This window comes from Hippopotamus amphibius, chromosome 11 (genome assembly GCF_030028045.1).
Source record: "Hippopotamus amphibius kiboko isolate mHipAmp2 chromosome 11, mHipAmp2.hap2, whole genome shotgun sequence".
NCBI classification, from domain to species: Eukaryota; Metazoa; Chordata; class Mammalia; order Artiodactyla; family Hippopotamidae; genus Hippopotamus; species Hippopotamus amphibius.
The window spans coordinates 83,328,781-83,339,097 of record NC_080196.1 but is presented as its reverse complement, the minus strand read 5'-3'; positions in this window follow the sequence as shown (position 1 = coordinate 83,339,097).

The window sequence follows — 10,317 nt, the reverse complement described above, 5'->3', positions numbered from 1 at the left end:
GAAACGCAAATCAAAACTACAATGAGGTATCACCTCACACTGGTCAGAATGGCCATCACCAAAAAATCTACAAACAATAAATGCTGGGGAGGGTGTGGAGAAAAGGGAACCCTCTTGCACTGTTGGTGGGAATTGATATAGCTGTTATGGAGAACAGTATGGAGGTTCCTTAAAAAGCTATAAATAGACAGGGCAAGAATAAGGATGCAGATGCAGAGAATGGTTGGGGGCTGGGGGGTGAAGGGGAAGCTGGGATGAAGTGAGAGAGTAGCATAGACATACAGACACTGCCAACTGTAAAACAGATAGCTAGTGGGAGGATGCTGTATAACAAAGGGAGATCAACTCGATGATGGGTGATGCCTTAGAGGGCCAGGACAGGGAGGGTGGGAGGGAGTCTCAGGATGGAGGGGATATAGGGATATATGTATAAATATAGCTGATTCACTTTGGTGTACCTCAAAAGCTGGTACAAGAGTGTAAAGCAATTATATTCCAATAAAGAACTTAAAAAAAAAAAGCTAAAAATAGAACTACCATACGACCCAGCAATTACACTACTGGGCATATACCCTGAGTAAAGCATAACTCAAAAAGACACATGTACCCCAATGTTCATTGCAGTACTATTTGCAATAGCCAGGACATGGAAATAACCCAAGTGTGTCTATTGACAGATGAAGATGTGATACACATAAATAACTGAATATTACTCGGCCATAAAAAGGAACAAAAGTGGGTCATTTGTAGAGATGTGGATGACCTAGTCTGTCATACAGAGTGAAATAAGTCAGAAAGAGAAAAACAAATATAGTATCTAAGCACATGTATGTGGAATCCAGAAAAATAGAACAGATGAATCTAGTTTCAGAGCAGGAATAGACACATGGACATAGAGAGTGGACATGTGGACACAGAGGGGGACAGGGAGCGTGGGATGAACTGGGAGATTAGGTTTGACATAAATACATTACCATGTGTAAGACAGATAGCTAGTGAGAACATGCTGTACAGCACAAGGAGCTCAGCACGGTGCTCTGCGATGATGTAGATGGGTGAGATGGGGGGCTGGGAGAGTGGGAGGTCAGTCCAAGAGGAGGGGATATACATATACACATAGCTGATTCACTCTGTTGAACAGGAGAAACTAACACAACATTGTAAAGCAATTATAATCCAATAAAAAAAAATGTCTTGCTAAGAGAAACTACTTTCTGAGGCATCAGTGGTCTATTGTTGCATCATAAATCTTCTCAAAATGAGTACTTTCACACAATAGCTGGTCCTTGGGATGGCTTAGCTTGACATTCCTGCCGTCTCTTCTGGGGTCGTCCACTTGCCTGTAATCATCTGCCAGCTCCACTTGGCTTTCCTCATGTGTGCTGGCTGTCGACCTCCTCTCTCCACTGGTCTCTGTCTCATGGAGGTTGCTAGTCCAGGTTTCTTCACCTGGAGGACTGTGGGTTCTCAGAGGCGGGCGGAGAGGGAAGGAGAGAGAGAGAGGGAGCGGGAGGGATTGTTTGCTGCAGGGATTTTGGAGGCTGGGGCTTGGAGGTTTGCAAGTCCTACAATATGACTTTTTCCACCTTCTACTGGCCAAAGTGAGTCACAAGGCAGCCCAGATTCCAGGGGTGGGTAAATGAACCTCTTGGAGAGAAGAGTGGCCAAGTTCCACAGCAAAACGATGTGCACACAGAGATGGGAGGGATCACTGTAATCATCTCTGTCAACAACTTGTCACTCCACTCTTATTGCTAAAAATTAATGTTTTGTCACTAGCAAAGCCCATTAACAATTCCTGAGGAATAAAAATAAAATCTGGGCAATAAAATAAAGTCTAACCTTTTTTTTTTCTTTTCCTTTGCGCTTATGCTAGTTTCACTTGCTCATAGGAAACTGTGTGCAAAGGCCTCACACCCAGTACTTCAGACCAAAGCTCCTAGTGCAGAATGGCTGCACCAACACCTCAACTCTTGAATGTGTGCAGAAGCGCTGTACCTGGCACCTCAATTCGAGATGGTAGCAACGGGCTGTGTGCAGAGATGCTGTGCACGACACTTAGATCTGGAGTGTGAGCAACACAGCTGTGCTTAACCCATGAGAATAACACTCTCCTCCCCGCTTATAAAGCAGGCCTGTGTATGGCCTTTTGGAGAGAGCATATACTCTAGAGCATGAGCTCGCACCTCTCCATTCTTTGATCAAAGAATAAAACTTTCCTTTGCTTCTGAACCAAACTTGGTCTCATCTTATTGGCTTGAACACCACAGGGCAGGAAGACTCTTATTGAGGACTAACAAATTTTGGTAACCCAGATGAGACAGATCATGGCCTTTTTGCCTGCACCTGTCCAATAGGCTCCAGGCTTGGCCCAGCTCCAGCAGGAGGTCAGTGGAGGCTTTGGGAGGTTTGCATGAGGATGACTGACTCTAATCTCCGAGTACACTCTGATGGGGTAGAATGGTGGCAGCATCTGGCTGAATTCAGAGCAACTCTGCCCAGCAACCCAATACCCAGGTGTGGTGTGTACCCAGTGTGGCCCCTACAGTCACCTGGACTGCACCGATTGAGGGGATCACAGTGTGGCATCACTGGGGATTGGAGACTGAAACTCATGTGTGTCTGTCTCCTGCCTCTGGCTGGCCCCCCATGGTGCTGGATGCCTGGTAACAGTGGAGACCTATAGATAAGAGGGAACCATGGCAGTTCTGCCTGCGTCTTGCCAGTAGTGCTGTTCTCTTGACTCCTGTACAAGGCGTAGTGGCTGCACCAGAGCTTTCTGTTGTCCTTGCCAACCTCCAGGGGTCAACAGTAGCATCCTCATTGTCACTCCCAATTTAGTGAAGGAGAGCGGGCAGCCCTGTGAGCCAAGCAGTGAGACCAGGAAAAAGCCCAGGTAATGAGGATGCCTGACAAAACAGAATGAAGACACTCAATCTGAGTTCAGGAAAAGGCACCAAGGGCACCTGAATGTGAAAATCCCAAGGTAGGCATGTGACCAGTGACTTGACCTCCTCTGGTCGGCATGAGTTTCTCTGAAGTGGGCTGGGGAGACCTGTGAGCTGCTCTCAAGAAGCAGAGGATAAAAAAGTCTAGAGGCAAGCCCAGCTACTGGTTGTTGCCCTCCAATGTCAACCAGTCAGTATGGGAATCTGGACTAATCGCCCACAGAGACTCTTGACGCTGGTGAGTGACCCCTGACCCCCACTGAGGGATAGCAAGTCAAGGAAACTAGAACCCAATAAGTGTGTCCTATGTAAACAAGAGGGACACTGGAAGAGAGAACGTCCTTGCTGCCCCCCCAAAACGATGGAAATGGCAGATCCCGGCCACTACTCTTGAAGGCAGATGGTCCAAAAAGATGAAGAATGACGGGGCCAGGGGGCTCCTAAGCCGGTACTCCAACTGACCTCCAAGGAGCCCTGGCTGACACTGGATATAGGGGGAAAGCCTGTCAAATTCTTAGTTGACACCAGTGCCACTTATTTGGTTATCTGCCAGATCAGGCAAGCTTGGCCATAAGAACTGTAAAATTATGGGGGTATCAGGGAAGGCCTAAGAACGGGCACTCATAGAGCCATCAGAGTGTAAAGTGGATAAACACGTGTGCACCCACTCCTTCCTGTGTGTCCCCGAATGCCCTACACCCTGCTAGGAAGAGTATCTTACATAAATTTGGGGGCTACTATCCACCTAATAGGACGCAAACTGGAGACTGACATTCACTTAGACAAGGGGCACAAGATGATATTGTTAATGGCTGAGGACAAACCTCCCTGGACAGACCAAGTTTATCTCCCTGGAGTAAATCCTGAGATCTGGGCCCAGGGACAGGTGGGACCAGCTAAAGGAGCCACTCCTGTGATAGTCCATCTAAAACCTGGACATACATGGCCCAGCAGAAAACAGTACTCTCTGCTAGGAGGCCTTGTTGAGCATTTTCCCCGTGATACAGGCCATAATTGACCAGGGACTTATTAGACCAGGCCAATCAGCCTGTATACCCCCATCCCCCGCCAAAAGAAACCCAATGGGGAATACTGGATGGGACAGGAGCTCAGGGAAGTCAGTGAAGCCACTGAGGATATACATCCAATGGTCTCTAATCCCTACACCCTATGGGCCACCCTACTGTCCACCAGGACCCGGTATTCTGTATTAGATTTAAAAGATGCCTTCTTCTGCATTCTATTAGCCCCAGAATCACAAGAAATTTTTGCTTTTGAGTGGCAGGACCCAAACACACCACAAAAACAATACTGCTGGATAGTCCTGCCCAAAGGGTTCAAAAATTCCCCCACCATCTTTCGGGAAACCTTAGCTAAAGACCTAAAGTATTTACATTCCAGAGGATGGAACCCTCCTCCAGGATGTGGATGACATTCTGATCAGAGCCTAAAGAGGTCTCTGACAAAAATACTGTAACCACTCTGAACCCCCTAGCTGATAAAGGATACAAGGTGTCCAAGAAAAAGGCTCAAACGTCACAAACTAAGGTGACCTACCTGGGCTTCATTCTCACAGAAGGTCAGAAAAGCCCACCCCAGGAAAGGAAAGAAGTTTTCTGCAGCCTTGCCCCTCCTAGAACTAGAAGCTTAGGGGATTCCTGGGGATGGTCAGGTTTTACGCATCTGGATCCCTAACTATGGTCTAGTAGCTGGGCCTCTATAATGAAAAGTTGAAAGGAAAGGATGATGATCCTTCTGAATAGAATTCAGAACGCAAAGGGCCTTTCAAGAACTAAAAAATTACTTTGGGCCCCCGTACCCTGGCCCTCCCAAATTTAGCTGAACCCTTTGACTTTTAAATTCATGAGAGAAAGGGAATCGCCCTTGGGGTATTAGCTCAAAAACTAAGACCCCTTACTTGGGTGGTTGCTTATTTCTCTAAACAATCAGATCACACCACTAAGGGGTGGCCTCCTTGCCTGTGGGGAGTAGCAGCTACTACCACCCTGCTAAAGGAGGCTAGAAAGTGAATGTTTGCTCAGCTGATCACTATATGGACTCCACGCTCGGTTCAGGCTTTAGTAAGTCCTAAGTGAACAGAATGGCTATCCCCCTGAAGGTCAATTCAAGTTCAGGATATGCTTTTAGACAACTCAGTGGCTACCATAAAAAACTGTCACCTGCTAAATGTGACAATTTAAATGGTAAATCCTGCTACCCCTCTACCCACGGAAACGGGGCCCCCAGAATATGACTGTATAGTAAACAGTGACACAATCTATTCCAGTTGCCCTGACCTAGGAAGTGAACCTCTCCCAAGTGCTGAAGAGGAATGGGAGCAGTTTTATTTCAGAGGGGAAAAGGCTGGTGGGACACGCAGTGACCTTCCAGATGCAAGTCATAGAGGCAGGAAGCATATCCTCAGAGGCCTCTGCTCAAATGGCCAAGCTGACAGCCCTCACCTGAGCCTTAGAGCTTGGGACAGGGAAGATCTTAAATGTTTACACATACTCCCGGTACCCATGTGCCATCCTACATGCACACGGGGCCATTCAGAAGGAAAGAGGTATGTATGTTTACTGCAGAGAATAAACAGACGAAACATGGCTTAAGCATACTGAAGCTCTTAGAAGCACTACAGCTCCCAAAAAAAGTGGCGGTGATTCATTGTAGGGGTCACCAAAAGGGAGAGCAGAGGTAATAAAGGGAAACAAGACAGACGCAATTGCCAAGAGGGCGGCCCCAAAACCAGTAACTTGGCAACTACCCCTCATACCTTGAAGGCCAGATCCACCCAATTATCCCTCAATCTACACAAATTAGATTTGTGAATTATATTAGACAAAGCCTAAAAATGGGGCTTCAGTAGAGATCTAGGAGGCCAGGGGTAGCTAGTTAATGAACATGGGCCATACTTCTTTCCCCAAACAGCAGCCTGTCAGGCCATCAGGGAGGCTCATCAGGGAACTCACTACCCGAGGAAAGCCCTATATAACTGGTGAGTTAAGGTCACAGTAACTCCTGGCATGAAAGTATAATCAGTACCATAGTTGAGACACACCCCATCTGCACAATGATCAACACCAACATCAGATCCCCCAGAGGCCCTCAGGTAAGGTCCATTCAGATCAGAGGGACATATCCTGGGGATGGCTGGCATATTGATTTCACTGTCATGCCAACAATACCAGGCAAGCTCAGGCAACTCTTAGTGCTACTGGACACATTTTCTGGGTTGACAGAAGCATTTCCTGCTAGAACTGAAATAGCAGACGAAGTGCCTAAGACATTACTAGAAGGTATAATCCCTAGGTTTGGGCTCCCAGGATCCCTACAAAGTGATAATGGCCCAGCATTTGTTTCTCAAGTGACGAAGAGGATAACGAGTGCCCTGGGCTACAAGGGAACTTGCTCTCAGCCTGGAGACCCCAATCATCTGGGAACATAGAAGAGATCTAGTCAAACCTTGAAATGGGCCTTAGCCGAGCTATGTCAGGAAACTCAAGAAAAATGGATTAAGCTGCTTCTGAGCTCCCTGCTCAGAAGGGAGCAGCAGCCCCAAGGGATAAGTCAAGTTAACAGTATTTGAACTCTTGGATGGTAGGCCCATTCCCCAAGCCCGAGAGAAGGGCCAACTCAGCCCCCTTTAAGTGGAATAACTCAAGTGTGCCCTCCAGGTGGGAGAAACTGTGAAAGCTCTCATGGAATAAGGTGACCAGGTGCGGCTCACACCCACCCGGCCCCTCACCCCTTACAGCCAAGAGCCTGGGTGCACCTAACAACCTGGAAAACCAGCAGCTACCAGCCCAGCTCACTCCTAAGTGGATGGACCCCATTCAGGGACCCTAACCACCCATCTGCCCTGAAGTCACAGGGGTCACTCCAGGGGTGACATGGCACTTGAGGGACGAGGCCCCCAAAGCCCCAACCTTCAGAGAGACGACCTAGGGCAATGGACCCCCTGGACCACTCGTGTGACTCTCTCTGACCCTAAGCTTCTCACCCAAAAAAAGAACCCAAGTGTGAGCAGTGAGACTCAGGCCTGGCAATGAGCACTGGCCTCTGGGCCAAAGACCTAGAAAAATGCACTTTCAGGAAAATTTTGACACGTGAGCGTAATTCTCTCACTAATATTTGGGCCCTGGATCTTAAACTGTCTGAGGGCCGTGGTCTCCAAAAGGTTAGACAAATGGGGGTCACCCACAGAGGTGAACAGTCAGGGTGGAGGCCTGGAGACAACCAAACAGGCCTAAAGAGAAGCTCCCCTCCTCCACGCGGGTTTCCACCACTGCCCGCACTCAGGGGAGCAGTTCCAGAAGGCGGACCCGCGCCCTCAGCGCCCGCTCCCCTCCCCCACAACGAAGAGCAGGACACAAGGCGGAGGAGGCGGTTATCACCAGCAAGCCCATTCACAGCTCCCAGGGAAGGATAACAGCACCCGGCTTATAGAGTCTAACCTTGTTTCCTCCGCTCTAGGCCACGAGCTCCAGGGCACCGCGTGCAGGGACGTCGCAACAGGCCGACCTCTCAAAACAGGGCTCCCAGTGCAAAATGGCAGCTCCAACAGCTCAGCTTAGGGTCTTGGACAGAAGCTCCGGCCGCCACACTCACTTCAGGATGGCGGGAAGACCGTGTGCAGAGACGCTGCACCCAGCACTGCGATCAGGCGCGTGAGCAGCAGCTGCGCCTGCGCCGGCCCAGCCAGAACCCCGCCCCCCTGTCTGGGCTGGTATCCCTATAGAGCAGCCCTTCACCGGGCCTGACGTGAGAGCACCTGCTCTAGCGCTTCCTTCCGTTGGCCCCAGCAACAGCAGGGCAGGAGGATCCTCGTTGGGGAAGGACTCAGGAGGGTGGGTCTGCACCCACTTCTGACAATGTGCCCTACAGGTCTACCTGCATACATACAAAGTGATGTCTGTACAAGATGATTCACAGCAGCACTTGTGATTAGAAACAGCTCCAGCCCACGAATAGAAGGCTGATACCCCCGCCTGTCAGGACACTGAGCAACTGTAGGAGGAATTGGGAACTTTTTGCATTTTGATACAGAAAGATCTCTAGGATATACTGTTGACTGACAAAAACCAAAGTGCTGAAAAATGTACACAGTATCTCCAAAGTCTTAGTGCCGTTTTAAACCTTAATGTCAGAAGTATAAATGGTATACATTAAAAAAGAAACATGATTTGAAAACTTAATTGTATACATTTCGGGACTTCCTAGGTGGCCCAGTGGTTAAGAGTCCGCCTGCCAATGCAGGGGACACGGGTTCGAGCCCTGGTCCGGGAAGATCCCACATGCTGCAGAGCAGCTAAGCCCAGTTCACCACAACTAGTGAGCCTGCACTCTACAGCCCGTGAGCCACTATTCAGCCCGTGTGCCACAACTACTGAAGCCCACACGCCTAGAGCCTGTGCTCTGCAACAAGAGAAGCCACGGCAATGGGGAGCAGGCTCACCACAATTACGCGTAGCCCGTGCTCTCAGCAACCAGAGAAAGCCTGTGTGCAGCAATGAAGACCGAATGCAGCCAACAAATAAATAAATAAATTTATAAAAAAATATTTGTATACATTTCTTAGCCACTTATTTAACCTTGTGAATTTGGAGTGATAACTTTTAACTTTAAGGGCTTTGTCAGTATGTGTTATCTTCAATTAGAGGTACTGAAACAAAATTAAAATAAAAATGTATTATTCAAAATTCACATAACTAAATAAATGTAAAGGAGATTCAAATAATAAAACTTTCAAATGATGTTGTTTGTACTTTGGTAGCATTTATGTTTCTAAAATTATTAAAGCCTAAAACTGCACCAAAACTTTGGGACACCTTATACCGGGTGTGCTAAATTTTAAGAAAAGGATGGAAATAAGTTGTATTGGTTTCCTGTTCTTTCTGTAGCAAATCGCCACAAACTTAGTGGTGTGAAGCAATACAAGTTTATTTCCTGCTGGTTCTGGAGAACTTCTGGAGGTCAGAGGTCTAAAATGGTGGGCAGGGCTGCATTCCTTCCAGGGGCTCCAGGAGCGAATCCATTTTCTCACCTTTTCCAGCTTCCAGAGGCCGCCTGCATCCCTGGGCTCATGGCCCCTCCTCCATCTTCAGAGCCAGCTGTGTAGTATCTTCCAATATCTCTCTCTGTTTTCTCTGTGTCTCTGACCCTCCTGTCACCCTCCTGTAAGAACCTTTGTGATGACACTGGCCCCACTTGGACAATTCAGGGTGACCTCTCCATTTCAGGAGGCTCACTTAATCACATCTGCAAAGGCCTCTTTGCCATATAAGGTAGCATATATTCTCAGGCACCAGGATCAGGACATGGACATCTTTGAGGGGCCCATTATTCTGACTAGTACATAAACATATTTATTTTTGTTTGTATTTGTATAATGAAACACTGGATGGATATATAAGAAAGTAATAAAGTTGGTTACCCATGGAGGACAGTGGGGAAGGTTGACAGGAAGGAAACAAGAATTCTTAATATATATCATTTTATATGGATTTGATATCTGAATATATGAATGTATTATCTATTCAAAATAAAATTAACAATAACTATTGAAAAGGTAGAGCTGCTGAGTTTCAGGTATCCTTTGCTATGAATACCTAGATTTTTATAAATGCTGGGCTTTATGGAGATAGCATAATTTTTCTGAAATGCCTGAATTGATTCTACAGAATCAGGATCTATGAGTTTACTTACATGAGTACACTATACATTTTCTATACAGCCAGCTCTAAAATCTGCCTTCACTTTACTATTTTTTTTATTAAAGTGTAGTTGATTTACAATGTTGTATTAATTTTTGCTGTACAGCAAAGTGACTTGGTTATACACATATAACATTTTTAAAAGTATTCTTTTCCATTATGGTTTATCACAGGAGATTGGATATAGTTCCCTGTGCTATATATTAGGACCTTGTTGTTTATCTATCCTAAATGTAATAGTTTGCATCTACCAACCCCACACTCCAAGTTGATCCCTTTCCCTCCCCACCCCTCTGTGGTCAGTTCGCTCTTGCTAAGGAAGCTGTGCGAATAGATCTGGTCTGGGATAGTTCTGGTCCAGCTGGGTCCTCCTGGTGTGAGCCAGCTGCCTGCCTCTTTCTGGGTGGGCATGAACAGTGGCTTCTGGTCTCAGGGAGTTGATGACAAGTCACAGCCAGTACTCAGGCTCTGCTTGTGCACCCACCCCCACTGGACAATTTTCAGTGAAAGCCTCCCCTCTCTCCCTGTGAATGAATTGCACTGGCCAAGGTTTAGGAATCATAGACTCCAAGATGGGGGGAGATGGGATGGCTCCTCACGTCCCTTAAAGCACGTTAGTCCCTGGGGCTGCTGTGCATGTTTGCACGTGAGCA